The sequence below is a fragment of the Callospermophilus lateralis genome, chromosome 9, assembly GCF_048772815.1.
Source record: "Callospermophilus lateralis isolate mCalLat2 chromosome 9, mCalLat2.hap1, whole genome shotgun sequence".
In the NCBI taxonomy this organism is placed as follows: Eukaryota; Metazoa; Chordata; class Mammalia; order Rodentia; family Sciuridae; genus Callospermophilus; species Callospermophilus lateralis.
The window spans coordinates 15,046,148-15,061,941 of NC_135313.1; the positions used below are offsets into that span (position 1 = coordinate 15,046,148).

The 15,794-nt window shown below is 45.3% G+C and overlaps 1 protein-coding gene across 3 annotated transcripts in view; it reads right to left on the minus strand.

Moving 5' to 3' along the window:
- The window catches only part of Sgpp2 (sphingosine-1-phosphate phosphatase 2), a 110,042-nt gene that overhangs the window by 44,419 nt on the left and 49,829 nt on the right, over positions 1-15,794 (minus strand). The window lies entirely within an intron of this gene.

The following is a 15,794-nucleotide window of genomic DNA, read 5'->3' on the forward strand; positions in this document are numbered from 1 at the left end:
CAAGTCTGGCTTCGTTCAATATTTTTTAAAAGACAATACAACTCTCTAATCAAAGAAGTGTCAAAAGACAGAAGGCACCAGGCACACTGGTGCACACCTGTAGTCCTAGCTCTTCAGAAGCAGAGACAGGAGAACTGTGAGTTTGAGGCCAACCAGAGCAACACAGGAGACCCCACCTCAAAAGAAAAAGCACAGATATCATTAAATGGGATCCAGGCTCTGTATATTTTGGAATAGATCTAGCCTTGGAGGGTATGTAGCATTGAAGTCCACTGAGACAGCATCTGCTTATCAGGAAGTCCCCCAATGTGAGGGGGGGTGACCTCGCTAATCAATAACCTGATTTTAGGCTAAAGGTCACTAACACTGATCATCAGCTCTCCTTACACATGTGGTTGGAGTTGGGTCATTTATATTGGCCTCCTATAAAGAGATGGCTTTGATGTTTCAGGCTCTCTCCCTGTTGTGAGCTATCTGAACTGGAGGTCACCTCAGTGTGTCTGTCACAGGTCCACAATCCTACCAGGATTCAGAAAAGATTTGAGAAATGGTCACTCAAAAGAACTTTTTAAAAAGGTTTATTTCTGGAGGCAGTAGATAATGAGGAGTCCAGCAACCCCAACCTCACCCTTCAAGTTCTGAGTTAAAGTCGGCGGAGTCCCAGTGGCTGGCCTTTCCCATGATCATCAAACTGTATTACACAGAAAGAAATACGGATGGATGGTGACTCAGGTGACGGCTGCTGTAACCCCAAGGGATCATCCATTTCCAAGAGTGAGCACAGTGTTAAAGGAGAACTGGTCCTAGGGGGTCCTTGTTTGAGAAAGCGCAATGCTTGCTGTTTGTCTGGGTTTGGTTCCCTTCACCAACGCAGAGTCTTCCTTCATGTAAGAGACAAGTAATTTAACGCTGAACCTTTTGGTGATAAGGACAGTAGATGATTGTCCCCAAAGTCTCAGGTGTGCATGATCTTTTTCTGCAGAGGTGGATTCTGCCAGCTCTGCGGCCTCATGCTAGGACAACTGCACATGCGTGGGAGAAGGACCCTGGCACGAGGAGGTGATTTGCTGGCAGCAGCCCATGAACAAACTGAATTACCAGTTAAGACGTTAGAGGAAATGGAAAGCGAAGGAAATGCAGAAGATTAAAAACTCAATATGCAGTCTAACAAAGTTAGGAGGGCCATAATCGCAGGATGCAGGGAAGAAAATTCACTTAAAGCAGAGGATGCTGCAGTTCAGTGAGGGCACCCTGAGCACATATCTCCACAGCCAATCTGGGGACGCAGCCAAGTGGACTCTTCCTCTTCCCTACACACCATATATTCCCATTCTCGGTTTGATGTCATGGGCTACGCTATCGGTACTGGGAGAAGTCAATTTCATACTTAATCCAAATAACTGTCAAGATGATGACCGTGGTCAGGAGTGCTACCAACTGTGTTGGCAAAATCTCCTGAAGTCAGTGGAAACGAGCCCGTGATCTTCTCAGACACCCTCAAGTCAGCCATATCTTTATCACCGTCCTCATTTGCTCCTCACCGCCGTCCTCCCCTTGTCTGGTTCCCTTCTCTTCTTTCCAAACTGCAAATGGAGACAACTCAGGACCCGCCAGGAGACAATCCAAGATCTGTCATCACTTCCCTGCTGGTCTCCAAGCTTCCAAGCCCAGTCCCCCTCCTCCACCGCCACCACAACGCCAGGAATCACGGCTTCACATGGTGCTTGTGGAAGTGAGCTGGCTCCTGGTCCAAATTCAGTCTCCCTAGGAAAACTCTGAACCCCCCGATAGCGTCTCCCACACACTAGAGAGGACCTAGCCCTGAAGGTCAAGTGGAGGCTCCTACCCAGCGCTGAATGCCTCTCAGCTGAAATGGGGAGACTATGACCTGGGATTTAATCCATGACCCTGAATTCAATTCTGCCTGCTGGCCACACCCTTCCACCAATCAAAGGTTTCAGATGTCCTTCCAGTGAGACCCGAGGGAAGCACTTCACCTTGAAGTTCTAGAATCTGAGCACTGATGTGCTGGCTGATTCTCCAGAATCTCTGCTCAGGGAACTCTGGTCTAGTAAGTCCTGTGAAAGAGCTTATTTGGAATAAATAAAAAGTCATCAATTTGTAGAGCTTAACCAAGGGGTGGGGTGGGGGGGGGAATCTAACTCACCATCTCCCTGAATGAAAAGATTCTAAAAACTAAGATTGCAGTGAATTCCAAAAGGCTTCGTAAACATGAACACATTCTCTAGCCCATCGTGGCCTTTTGACTTTGGCTGCAACGTCTTTCCGCAGAAAGGCCCTCTTTGCTTTCCTTCTCTCCCTTCTTTCTGTTTCCTTCTGCTCTTTGGTGTTGTAGAGTTTCCACCAGGGAGAGAAGAAAGGGCTCCCTTCCCTGGACTTGCCAGACCCCCCTCCTGAAGAGCAGGAAGGGACAGAAGTCCCAGAGAGCCCTGCCTGACGCCTGCTCACTGCAGGGGTCAAAGGAAGGGGGCTGCAGGAGCTGAGGCCAGAGGAGGGGAGAGGGCAGGGCGCCATTGATTTCCAGTTGGCCAGTGAGTGATTAACTCCATGTTATTAGGAGGGACTGGGGATCACACCGGCAGCACCTCCCAAACAGGACTGTAACCAGGGCCATAACCTCCCCATGACCCTTTTTAATGAGAAAGGCTTGACCTGAGCCTGCCAGAATCTGCCTTCAGGCCCTACCCTTCCCTCTGCAATTTCCACATTCCACTCTCAGTCTCAGGTTTGTGTGACAGTGACCAGGAAAGTCTTTTTGCAGAACTACTGTTTGATGCTGTCTCTCAACAGATTTGAGTTACAGCACATATTTTATTGTTATTTTTTAAATTTTAGCTTTGGTACTGAGATTGAATCTAGGGATGCTTTACCACTGAGCCACATGCCAGTCCTTATTTTTTAAATTTTGTGACAGGGTCTCATTAAGTTGGTCTGGGTCTTTCTAAGATTCTGAGGCTGGCCCCGAACTTCCAATCTCCTACCTCAGCCTCCAGAGTGGCTGAGATTATAGGGCTGTGTCATCACACCCAGGTCACCTTTTATTTTATTTTACTTTTTTATTTTTTGGGTACTGAGGATTGAACTCAGAGGCACTTGACCACTGAGCCACATCCCCAGTCCAATTTTGTGTTTTCTTTAGAGACAGGTTCTCACTGAGTTGCTTAGTGCCTCAGTTTTGCTGAGGCTGGCTTTGAACTGGCAATCCTCCTGCCTCAGCCTCCTGAGCCGCTGGGATTACAGGTGTGCGACACTGCGCCTGGCTCACACATGTTTTATTTTAGAGACAGGGAAGATGAACTAAAGATGGCTTCTACTTTGTAAAATTTAGCTATCTTCTCAGAAGGCTTGCTTGCTGGGCTATTTAGACTTCTTGGGACACTGGTTTTCAAATGAATAAATAGAGAAATCAATCAGAAATGTTGCTGATAAATTTCAAACATTCTAGACTTGCCATAAGCAATTTAAACATGAGTTACAAGTAAATGATAAGGACAAGCCAGCCCTGTACCCAAATGCCACCTGCTGGGAAGGGAGTTCCCTGGACACTTTACAACAGCGTGCCTCTGGCCACTTTGTCTCCCCAGGCCCTTCTTGGATTCTTCACAGAACTTTACCTGTCTGCATTTAGAAAATGTATATTTACATTTCATTATTTTTCCCCTTTTTTTGGTACTGCCAAGTACCAGGTTCATGGGACAATAAGGAAGGGAATGCAGATGCAGGTGTCCAGGTGGCTTTTCAGGAAATGCCACCTCAGTGGAGACTGAGCCAGGCAGGAGAGGTGAGGGTCTGCAGGGCAGGGACCCTCGGGAGAGATGCACAAGGTTAAATCTGTACGTGTCCAAGATTAGGGACTGTGGTGGGGCTTGGGGGTGGCTCAGCAGTGGCTCCGTGGTTCCACAGACACCATTCTTATGGGAAGGGGCTGGAGGGGGAGATTGGGGCAGGAGTCTGACTGCAAAAGGCCTTAGAGATGATTTTAAGGTGCTTGGACATTCAAATGCATTTAAGCATTCCTATTTGCATTTGAGGTAGAGCACTGTAAATACTGTGAGGAGCATGGATTTGAAGGGTGCACAAATAGCTAAAGGAGCCAGCCAAGTGTGGTGGCGCTTGTCTGTAATCTGGACTGCTCAGGAGGCTGAGGCAGGATGGCAAGTTTGAGGCCACATGCCACAACTTAGCAAGAACCTGCTAAATACATAAATAAAAGAACTGGCAATGTAGCTTAGTGGTGAGAGCCCTGTATTCAATCCCCAGTATAAAAAGAAACGGAGACAGAGAGAAAAAAGTGCTGAGCTTGGGATGTAGCTCACTGCTCAGTGGTGAAGTGCTAGACTGGCACAGGACATCCTGGGTTTCCTCTGCAGGAGGTGGGGTGGGGGGCTGGAGGGAGCATAATTAGAAGATGAATGTGACCTGGGTTCACTGGGGCACACCTGTAATCCCAGTGGCTTGGGAGACTGAGGCAGGAGGATCGCAAGTTTAAAACCAGCCTCAGCAACGGCAAGGCACTAAGCAACTCAGTGAGACCCTGTCTCTAAATAAAATACAAAATAGGGCTGGGAATGTGACTCAGTGGTCAAGTGCCCCTGAGTTCAATCCCCGGTAAATACCCCCCCGCCAAAAAAAAAGGAAAAAGATGAATGGTGAATGTGGTTGAGAGTGCGGCGAAGGGAAGCCCTGGGTTTGATCCCCGGCACTACAATAACGACCGAAATGAAACCACCTGCATAGGACAACACATGTTTGATGCAATTAATCAATAGCCTGAGTGTCCTTATAGAATTCAAAGTGATTTTCCACTTATTTTAAATGATGAAACACTCCTCCAAACTATTGCTGCCGGTGATCTATTCATTAGAAACAATAAAATGAGGTGGGGGGGGCAGTGGACCCACGAGCAGGAGATGCCATGGAGCTGACCCTCAGTGCTCCCCTGAATGCTGGAAAAGCCAGCTCCCAGAGAACATGCAAGACATGACAGAATATTTGGCTGTGGAATGTGCTTTTGTAGTTCGCTTTGAAGAGAGTCACAGCCAAATCTCGCTGGCTGGTGAATTCAGAGGTGTAGTGAGGATGCCACTCTGTGCTTGCAAGAGTTTCTCCATGCGGTATGCTAACTCCCGGCCCAGGAGTGGCTCCTCCTAATTCTCTTTGTTATTTATGTGCTGCTTTATTAGAGAAAGAGTTCAAGTGCCTTGCGCAAAGGTGTTCTACGACGCAAAACCTTGGCGCGTTACCTAAGGAGAGTGAACACAAGCGAATTTGGCCACAGAATGGTTCTTGATGATGTAAACCATAGCACAGCCATGCAGAGGTCCCCCAGGGCTCAGCGCTCTGTGCTGCTTGATCCATGATCTCTGTGAGACAGATAGCAAGTCAAGATTTGGGAACTGAGACACCCTATGTGGACAAACATTGAAGAAGGGAAGGAGATCTACTGCACAGAAGAGACCCTGAGGCCTTCAGAGGCCTCAAAGATGAAGCAGAAAGGCTTTGCTGCTACTTGGGAAGGTGTGGGTTGGGATAAGGGCTCCTCTATTCTCAGCAGGGGTCGCCAGGAGGGGTTGCGTGCTGGTGAGGATGGGCCAGACTTCACTAAGTTTGGAGGAGGCCAGGTAACAAGTGTTTTGCCACAGTTGGCCAGTAGGGGCAGAATGCAGGTAATTGCGTAGGAGACAAAGAATGGGAATTTGGAGTGTGTGTGTCTGGATCTGTCCTGGGTAAACAACAAGGGCATCTGTAAGTCTCATCTAAGCCAGCTGCATGGGAAAAAGATGGTTCCCTGCAGTAAATCCTTCCCCAGAACACACAGAATTTGGGGAGGAGCATCTTCATGCCTTCTGTTTTCTAGAAGCATGGGGCACAGGCCAGGCCACAGAGGTCACTTTTCTTCCTCTCTCTTTTTTTAAGCCAAGAGGTCTTGAATGCATTGTCTGATCAGTTCCTCATTTGCAGGAGAAAGTGTAGACCTGAAAACAGTTTTGGTGATTCAAGATATGCTCTTAGCAAACTCCTTCAGGCTCTCGAACCATCAGCAGCCCCGAGGTTGAGGGAAAGCGAGAGAACTGTGCTGAGCTTCCTGGAAGGCTGACACTGGCAAAGCCAGAGCTCCTGGCACCGGGAAAAGGTGCAAACTCTCCCTTAAACTGAAAGGGGCTGGCTTGGGATGCAGCTTGGTTAGTCCCAGAGCACTTGTCTAGCGTGTGCAAAGCCCGGAGTTTCAACATCAGCACCAAAGGAAAGAGAAAGAGAAAGAGAGAGGAAGAGAGGTCCAGTCTTAAGCAAACATCTCAATGTCTTTCAATCCTGCTCGGATATGCCCGATAATCTCATAATGACTAGTTGTACAATTGCATTGGTTTATGTAAGAGCAACCATTTATGGAGGGAAGGCACATATGCAAACCAGGACAGTAGGCTCCTGCTGGTGGACGACCTTGGAGCCCCTGCTGTTGCCTGGCAGCTTTCCTCTTCTGAGTCTGTCTCATCTCATTGCCTCCTTTTCTAAACTTTCGCAAGCGGTTGGTTCCCTTTGCATCATATTCTCTTTACATCCATCCTACAGTCCAGCCTTACTGGACCCTTTCCAAAAACTCTTCATCTCCTCCTCAAGGACCCTGTCTTTCAGTCCTGATACAGTAGGAAAAAATAAAGAGAGAGCAGGTTTCCAATGTCCTGTTTTCAGTCTCATCATATGTAATTCAAGTATTAAAACCTTACACATTAATGTTAGATTCAGGTAAGGATACATCTGGAAGTGCTATGCCAGCTGCGGAGTTGTATGCTTTTCTAAAACATTATTTTTAGAAACCATGGCTGACTCATGGTTCCTGTATTTTTCTTTCTTATTTACATGCTCCTGAAGTCCTATTTTTGGATACGGAAGTGCTACAGTACCTACTGGGATATGAAATTGACCAAATTATATTGTTCTATTGTGAGCATGAACAAATGCCTAATAATGAATCCAGCTATTATGTATAATTATACTGCAGAAATTGAAAAAAAAAATTAAAAAGAAAAAGAAAGAAATGCTTCAGTCCTATTTCTAATTTGCTTATGGCGGCTGGTTTTAAAGTAGAGGTGAGGCACCAGGATGAGACAGTTACACTACTATCACATCATCTTAAGGGGCAAGGACATTTTAATCATCCTTTATATATTTTTTTTCAGACTTAGTGGAGATGCACCCAGACCCAGCTTAGGAACAAAGTGTTACTATATATAACTAACACATTCTGCTCATGGTTTTAACCCCCTCACCCCCACTTCGGCAATCCAAAACCTATAAGTAGAGACCTAAGCTTCATGGATCTGTGAGAATACAAGATTCAAAAGATGTTTTATGAAGTGCTTTCAAATATCACTGTTTACTATTCTTACTTGTATCCAGTCCTACTGTTCAAATGTCATTGATGTCCATTTCAGGACTGAGGGTCCATAATGTGCTCAGCACACACTAGGCCCTGGGTTCAATAGACAGCACCAAAAAAAATCAATTTCTGATTATAAATGTTCAAGTGACCCCCCAAAAGAGTCTTCATCTGGGGGGTCTTTTATCTGGGGGGTCTGTTCACCTCAGCTTTTAGAATAATTTTGATTGCAATACCTCTCTTCCACATTTTCTGAACCAAGATCCATCCCATGCATGATATTTATATTTTAATCTTAAAGGAGACACTCTAAAAAAGCTCTAAGCGCTAGGCGTGTGGTGGCACACGCCTGTAATCCCAGCGGCTCAGGAGGCGGGGGCAGGAGGATTGCCAGTTCAAAGCCAGCCTCAGCAAAAAACGAGGTGCTAAGCCACTCAGTGAGACCCTGTCTCTAAATAAAAAACAGGGCTGGGGATGTGGCTCGGTGGTTGAGTGCCCCTGGGTTCAATCCCTGGTACCAAAAAAAAAAAAAAAAAAAAAAAAAGCTCTAAGTGGTTTCATATCTCTCACATAAAATGTCTTAACATTTACTTCTTGTGAATGTACAAACTTACTCAAAATCAGCATCTGTAAGAGGGCTAGGCACCAGATCACAGTCCTGAACACATCCTTTTAGGTTATGGAGACTCTTAAAATAAATTCCAGCACCTGGTTTCTGCAGCCCAGCCCCTGACAGAGCTGTAATGGTTCAATCTTCTCAGTACTGAAGACACACCCCTTTGATTGGCCTGCAGGATGAGTCGTCAAACATTCTTTGTAGATTAGTAGACTTTTAAAGAAAACATAAAACCCAGTCTTTAACATACATTCTAGGAGCTTTCCACAGTATAAATCTAGGTTTACATTTCTGAATCCAGCTTCCAAAATGGAAAAGCCCTCAAAGAAGATTTGCCTTATTTGGAAAACTTATCCAAGTGAATGAGTTCCTGCCCTTGATTTCTTTCTTTCTTTCTTTTATTTTTTAAAAATAAATTCTAACTAAACACCCAAGATACGGTTCTTGTTGGTTACAGAAAAATGAAGACTTTCAGTCCATGTCATTGTGTCTATCTTTTGTAGCTAAATATTTTCCACAGTCATGTAGACAAACACTGAAAATTGCTCAATCTGTCTTTCTTTCACACAGCACCTGTCTAAGAAGCCCTGACAGCTGGCAGCCACATCACAGGTGTACAGTCAATTGCAGAGTTAGTATTAAGAACAGAGTCTCATGTTTGCCTTTGCCTGGATCTTCTATTATGGATTAATAAAAGAATTCGTCTCTCTTCTTTTACTCATTTAGTCTTTGTTTACCAGTGTGAGTTTAAAAGGAAGCAAGCCTTCTGCTGCTCACAGCGTGCTAATTCCAAGTGAGAGTGTTTTGGAAAACCTTCACAACATCATTCCCCAACCCCCAGAGTCAAATCACTATGCGTTCGAAAAGCATTTTCAAATTGAACAAAACATTTTTTCCCTTCTGATTTTGTAGTGCCTGCGAATGCCAGAAGAAATTTAATTTTAAAAGGAACAAAAAACATAACATCTTTTTCTAGTTAAATCTGAGCATATGCAATGCAAACAATGAATTCATATGCATGCGTGTATATACACATTCTCTCTCTCGGTGAAGCTAAGAGCAAGGCTTGCGTGCTCCATTTGTGTCCAGACGAGGACATCTCTAGTCCCCAATTCTTAAGGGGAAATATATCAAGTTTTGATTCAATTATTACTTTTTAGGTTAAAAGATTCATGAGTCTTCCTAATTCCATTCCTGTTTCTTGCATATCATGAACAATAAGTCATGTCTTACTTAATATCAAACCATTCTTCGAAAAGCAGGATACTGTGATCAAACAATGTGAAGATAGATATGGCTAGATAGAAAAGGAAATGACCCTCAAATCAACAATGAGGTAGGATTTAGGGAACTGGCTTGTTTTTTCAGTTTATGTGAATGTGTTTTACTCCTTGAGAAATGAAAAATAAAATTAATTGGACATGTTTCAATCACACATGAAGAAGCCAGAGTATATTTAACATAATTAAGGGCGGAGGCTCTGCAGAGGACAGAGGTAGGAAGATTCTGGTACTAGGTAGTTATGGGATTGAATCTGACTCTAACCTTCTGCCTAACATGGCTGTGTTTCCTTTCGAGAAGAATAATAGTGCCTTATACTCCATGACACTTATAGAGGCCACAGCCTTGTGGCCAGCACACGGTCAGGATCTGCAGTGCTCAGAGGTTTACTGTCTTGAAAGCTGGCCCATGGTCCAACTCATGTCAACAGGTAATCAAATAGAGCAGCCCAGCAGCCTGTGGCCTACATGTACGAATTTTAGAAGGCTGTTTATTCACAAGCAGCGACGCAGTAACTCCTTGCAAACTATTTATTCAAGACCCTGTACTCTGCCTCACGGAGCATGCAAACTGGCCAAATGCCTGTAATCCCAGCTACTCAGGAGGCTGAAGCAGGAGGACTGCAAGATTGAGGCTAACCTTAGTGAGACACTGTCTCAAAAAGCAACATTTAAACAAGACTGGGGTGGGGGAGTGTGTGGGAGGGGATGGGAGTGTAGCTCAGTGGTAGAGCGCTTGCCTAGATGAGTGGGGCCCTGGTTGGATCCCCAGCACTGCAAAGAAAGGAGAAGAAGAAAGAAAGAAAGAAAGAAAGAAAGGAAGAATGAACCTGAGCTAGCCTCAGCCTAGAGAAGAAAGAGCTGTGAGACTGAGCCTCAGACAGCAGGAGGTGGTCAGGATCACCAGGGACCAAAATGTCTGCAAAGGGAGGGCCAGTGCTCCCAGAGTCAGTCAGGAAGCCTCAGTTTCCCGGATTCGCCCTCAGCTGGCCAAGGGCCACTGCAGACACAGCACCTCCCTGCCTTTGTGTATACCCATAGGTGGAAGGGCCTGGCTGGGAAGTGGTGGCGCTGGGCTCTAAGGACAGGAATCAAGGTTTCTGTCCACCGGCTAAAGAGGGCATCCTGCTGTCTCCCAGCTCTCCCACAAGAGGTTCCCCTGGGAAGTCCTGCCTGCGTGAGTGAGAGGGGAGGGAAGAGGCAAGGTGGCCGCCATCAGGTAGGTGAGGCCAGGTTTGCCTTGCAGTTCTCAGAAACTTCCAGAGGCCACAGTACATTGTGATCTCTCAGCTGTGACCTGGCAGAGCCCTTAACCAGGAAAGGCTGTCCCTCCTTCCCAGAACCTGAGGGCCCTCGTTACTCACACTGAGGCTGGACAGGGTGCAGACAGGGAAGCTGAGGGCACGCAGAGGCCAGAAGCCCAGAGGTCAGAGGTACGCTGACCAGAATGCCCTGTCCTCACTCTAGGACCCCTCTAGGGACGAAAGGGCCACTCTTTTCCTCTCTCCTCCTCTTTCCCGTGGCTGCTTTGCAAATTAGGACAAGGAAGTGGAGCTTGGGGCCAGGAAGGAGAAACCCTGGGGTCAGCCAGCAGGCAGCCCTTGGCCTCTTCAGCCCTTGGCCCTCCTACTAGATCCCTGGGGTGCTCTGGTTTTCCCACTAAGCACCAGAAACTTGGGACACGCTGTCCAACAAGACTCACAGGGAACTCAGAGCAGAGAGCTGGGAGGAGGAAGTTGTGCCACGTGGTGGCCATTCCTAGGGGCCCTTGCCATGAGACTATGGTACTTGTGATGGAAGAAGTCAAGTTCAGCCATTGGAGGCATCACAGTGCGGTGGAAAGGAACAGAGCCAGGCCTGACCCTACCTGCCATCCTCACTGGTTGTGCCTACTTGGGAAAGTCACTTAATCTCTTTGGGTGTTGGTTTTCTCATCTGTGAAATGAGATGCTTGGCATGTAGCTCCGTAAAACAGCTGCTGTGAGAACCACAGCCCCCACCCCCCTGCCCCGCAGGAGTGCGGCATCACGATGCAATTGGTTGTTTCTTTAAAGAGAGAGAGTTGTTAAGATGTTATCTGAAAATGTCACTTGAAAGAAATGCCTCCAAGACCTCAAGATTAAGAGTGTGTTGGGCAATGGCCCCTTTCTGGGCAACGGCAGCTCTGCTTGACCACAGCATCCCAGTCTTAGAAGTGCTGGGAAGGGACAGCGTGAGGAGGGGGAGCAGGAGGGAAGAGGTGGCACATTTCCCGGCCACCATCATTGAAAGAGAAACGTAGGAATCATTTTTCAGATAATGATGATGATGAGAGGTCCAAATGTATTTGTTTATGTGTCCAGTTTTTAGGCTTTTAAAAATCTGCACTAAAACCAATACATTTTTGCTTAGTGTGTTTCAAAACCAACCCAATACAGCTAGCATGACAGCCCTATGGAGACATCTGCTTAATCTTTAACTAAGGCTAAATTACAGATTCTACTTCAGAGGGACTAAGCAGAATCTCTGACACCTAATTCCATTCCATTCACTGCAGGCTAGAGAGGGTTACAATCTGGCCATTGTCCCTATGCTTAAAGACTCATTAATCTCCAGCAAGAACCATCTTAACGAGCAGGGCGATCTTTTGAAGTGACTGGTGGTGGTGGTTTAAACAGAGGATTAAGAGATATATATTTAAAGCTATCTTTTGGCACTGAAATTGACCCCCCCATCTATGGGGTATGAACTACAGGCACAGGGCAGACTTTCCCCGTCACCTCCCCCTAACCAAGTGACAAACTGCCCTGTGAGACAACCCAGTGGCAGCCTGCCCACATCCAAAGGGCACTGCTCAATCTAGACACGTAACCACAAAGTTTACTTCTTAACCAATTTATGGGACTTTCTATAAAATGATACCCCAAACTACAGCAGTTAGACACTATCTAGCTCATAGGCACAATTTAAACCTGAATTTTAGCCCAGCAAGATGGTGCTTGTAATCCCAGAGGCTCCAGAGGCTGAGGCAAGAGATGGCAAGTCTGAGGCCAGCCTGGGCAACTTAGAGAGACTTTATCTCAAAATAGAAAATAAAAGGGCTGAGGATGTAGCTAAGTGATAGAGTGACCCTGGGTTCAACCAAATGAATTAATGAATGATCGAATGATTCAATGAATGACAATTTTAGGTCTGCTTTGTACTATAGGTACAAAAATAAATAAATAAAGGGGTGGGGGAACCCATCATTTACTGGAGTTCTCCAATCTAAATTAATTTATCTTGGAAGAACAGGACCTTGCAGCTAAAAAAAAAAAAAGAAATGGAATTTATATTTACCAAACAATGAAGCCTTTTCTTTTAAAAGTACTTTTTCGAGAGCCAGACATGGTGAGGTCATGCCTGAATCCCAGTGACTCCAGAGACTGAGGCAGAAGGATTACAAGTTTGAGGTCAGCCTCAGCAACTTTGTGAGGTCTTAAATGACTTAGTGAGACCCTGTCTGAAAATAGTAAATAAAAAGGGCTGGGGATGTAGTTCTTTGGTAAAGTGCTCCTGGGTTCAATCACTAGGACCCAAAATAAATAAATAAAAAAAAATTATTTTTTCATTTGTGTTGAATACAAATAGCAGCTGACCTAACAATTATTTAGCAATAGGTTTAATATGCATTTCAAACACACTGTCTGATATTGAGGAGATTCACAACGCAAGAGACAATAAGTCAGGCCACATTAATACTTGGTCTACATAAGAGATGAAATATCTCTCTCTCTCTTTTTTTTTTTCTTTTAAAATGTCATCCTACCCAATTTTGACTCTTTTCATTCTTCTTCCACACTCTTTGAAGTGTCGTGTAGCACTTATGATAAACACTCATGACCGCGTTACCAGCCTCCTGGGATCTCTAGCCGGGTCCTTTCATCTTAAAGCTGAGGAAACTGCTGGAAAGAATCATGAAGTGCCTTGAACGAGGTTCCACTGCTAGGATCATCACTCAGGTCTCCTGATGTTCCAGAACCTGGACCACAGTGATATGGCCCTGGTTTGTCACCTATCCCCATCCCCAGCACCCCTGTTTGCACCAAGTAGAGCCAAGTCGACTGGGCAGAGATGGATGGATTGTGAGACCTTGCTACATAACACACTGTGTCAGACTGTCTGGAAAGTCTGAATTAAAAGGCAGAAGTTACCAGCTGATCACAGGAGACAAAAGACCTGAGGAGTCGTTGTTGGAACATCGAACCATCCAAACCATTCACTGGTATCTATTCCTGTGAGTTTCTGCTTCTTGAATTTCCCATAAACTTAGGATGAATCGTTCCCCCTCTCCCCATCTTGAATAAGTTTGGGTGGCTTATATTTCTGCAAACTACAACACACTACATCAGCACAGGGCTTCTTTTTGGACCACAACCTCAAAGCTGCTAATGGAGGTGGGAGCAACCCCATGTCCATCTGTTATAGTTTGGATGTGAGGTTTCCACCATAAATAAGCCCAGGTGTAAGTTAATGCAAGAAGTTTCAGAGGAGAAATGATTGGGCCATGAGACCTTTCAGCCAATCAGTGAATTAATCCCCTGTCAGGAATTAACTGAGTGGTACCTGAAGGCAGAGAGGGTGTGGCTGGAGGAGGTGGGCATCGGAGGTGTGTGGTTTTGGGGTATATTTTTGTATCTGATCAGTGGAGAGTCTCTCTGCTTTGTGATCATCATGTGAGCCACTTGCCTCTGCCACACTCCTCCACCAGGATGTTCCGCCTCACCTCAAGTCTCTAGGAGCTGGTTGTCTGTGGACTGAGACCTCTGAAACCATGAGCCCCTAAATAAACTTTTCCTCTCCTAAAATTGTTCTTGTCAGGGGTTTTAGCCTCAGCAGCAAAAAAGGTGACTAAAACACCACTCCATCACAGACACTCCTTGCTTCCCACCAGGGAGATAATCCAAGGCCATGAATTATCAGAAAAGAGATTTGCACTGCCTAGAAACTCTCAGAAACAACCAGGACCTTCGACATAATCAGAAAAATATGCAGCAACTCATGAGGCTGAGGCAGGAGGATCACAAGTTTGAGGCCAGCCTGGGCAACTTAGCAAGACCTGTCTTAAAGCAAAATAAAAAACAGCTGGGGGCATAGCTCAGTGACAGAGCACCCCTGGGTTCAATCTCTAGTACCAAAAATAAATAAATAAAATGAGAATATAGAAAGCTCAGAAGAAGGAGTTAAAATGCGTACTCTCACACAGATGACCGGGGGTACTGATGCTAAATAATTTTCCTAAGAAAATAACCAAGCAATATGTATCACCAGCCTTAACAATTATATCAATCCTATCCGTGGTCAATCTCTTAGGAATTGGCTTATCATTTCCTAATAGATAATGTAACTTCACTTTGGTCTGGTCAAGACAAAGTTCAAAGACTAATATGTGGCTCACCCTTGTACCAGCATGCAGGTTTTTTTTTTTTTTTTTTTTTTTTTCCTTTTTAGTACTAGGGATTGAACCCAGAGGTGTTTTACTACTGAGCTGTATCCCCAGTCTTTTTTTTTAAGGGGTCTCACTAAGTCACTGAAGGTCTAAGTTGCCCACGCTGGCCTTAAACTTGTGATCCTCCTGCTGCAGCCTCCCAAGTCTCTAGGATTACAGGCATGCACCACCCTCAGCATGCTCTATTTAATGTGAGTCTGGGGTTTAATCTTTTATTAAATAACTGTATTTTGATTTTAATCTACTTATCCCATTTTTTTCCTTATATCTCATCACGAATGCTATGAAATGTCTGTGAAAAGAGGCAGAACATAAATAAGTAAAATAGGATAAGAACAGAGAAAAGAAGACTCCCAAACCTCAAAGATCAATTGTGGCATCAATATTTTACAAAATAGAGAATAACTGTATTTGGCAAATGGCGAGTGAGACTGCTTCGTGTTACAAAGTTGGACACCATCCAGTTTCAAGGGAATCTCCTCTGACCTTTTTAGGGTGCATCAGTTTAGCTGTAAGCCCTTTCTTTTTCCTTTTCCTTTCGTGGTGGGACTGTCGCCAAGCCAAAATAGAAGTCAAGAGCTCAGCCAAGACTCATCTTCTGAAGCCCCATCTACTTCTCCTTCTGGGAATTCTCACCAGGTGACTCACTCAAGGGCTTTTCCTGTCCTGATGTCAGTCCAGACAGGACTCAGAATGACTTGACTGATGTCTTTCAGCTAACTGAACAAAAGCTCGTCCAAATGTCCTGGGCTGAAATGCATCTGGCTTATCAAGGAAGGCACACAAAAGGCACCTGAGTGGAACCCAGGGTTGTGCCATAAACACAACCAAAGCAAGGAAGAGAGGAGTCGTTTAACACATCAAGCCCCAAAGCGTTAACATCTTAAAAAAGAAAAGACAGAGCATGCTCTTCACTTTGAACACTTATTGTGTTAGGGGGAGAAAAAAAATGGGGTTCCTATGAGGCTGAGGAGGCCCAGGGCAGGATCAAACCCACTTTGCCATTTAAACCAGTTCAATCCTGGGCAAGTC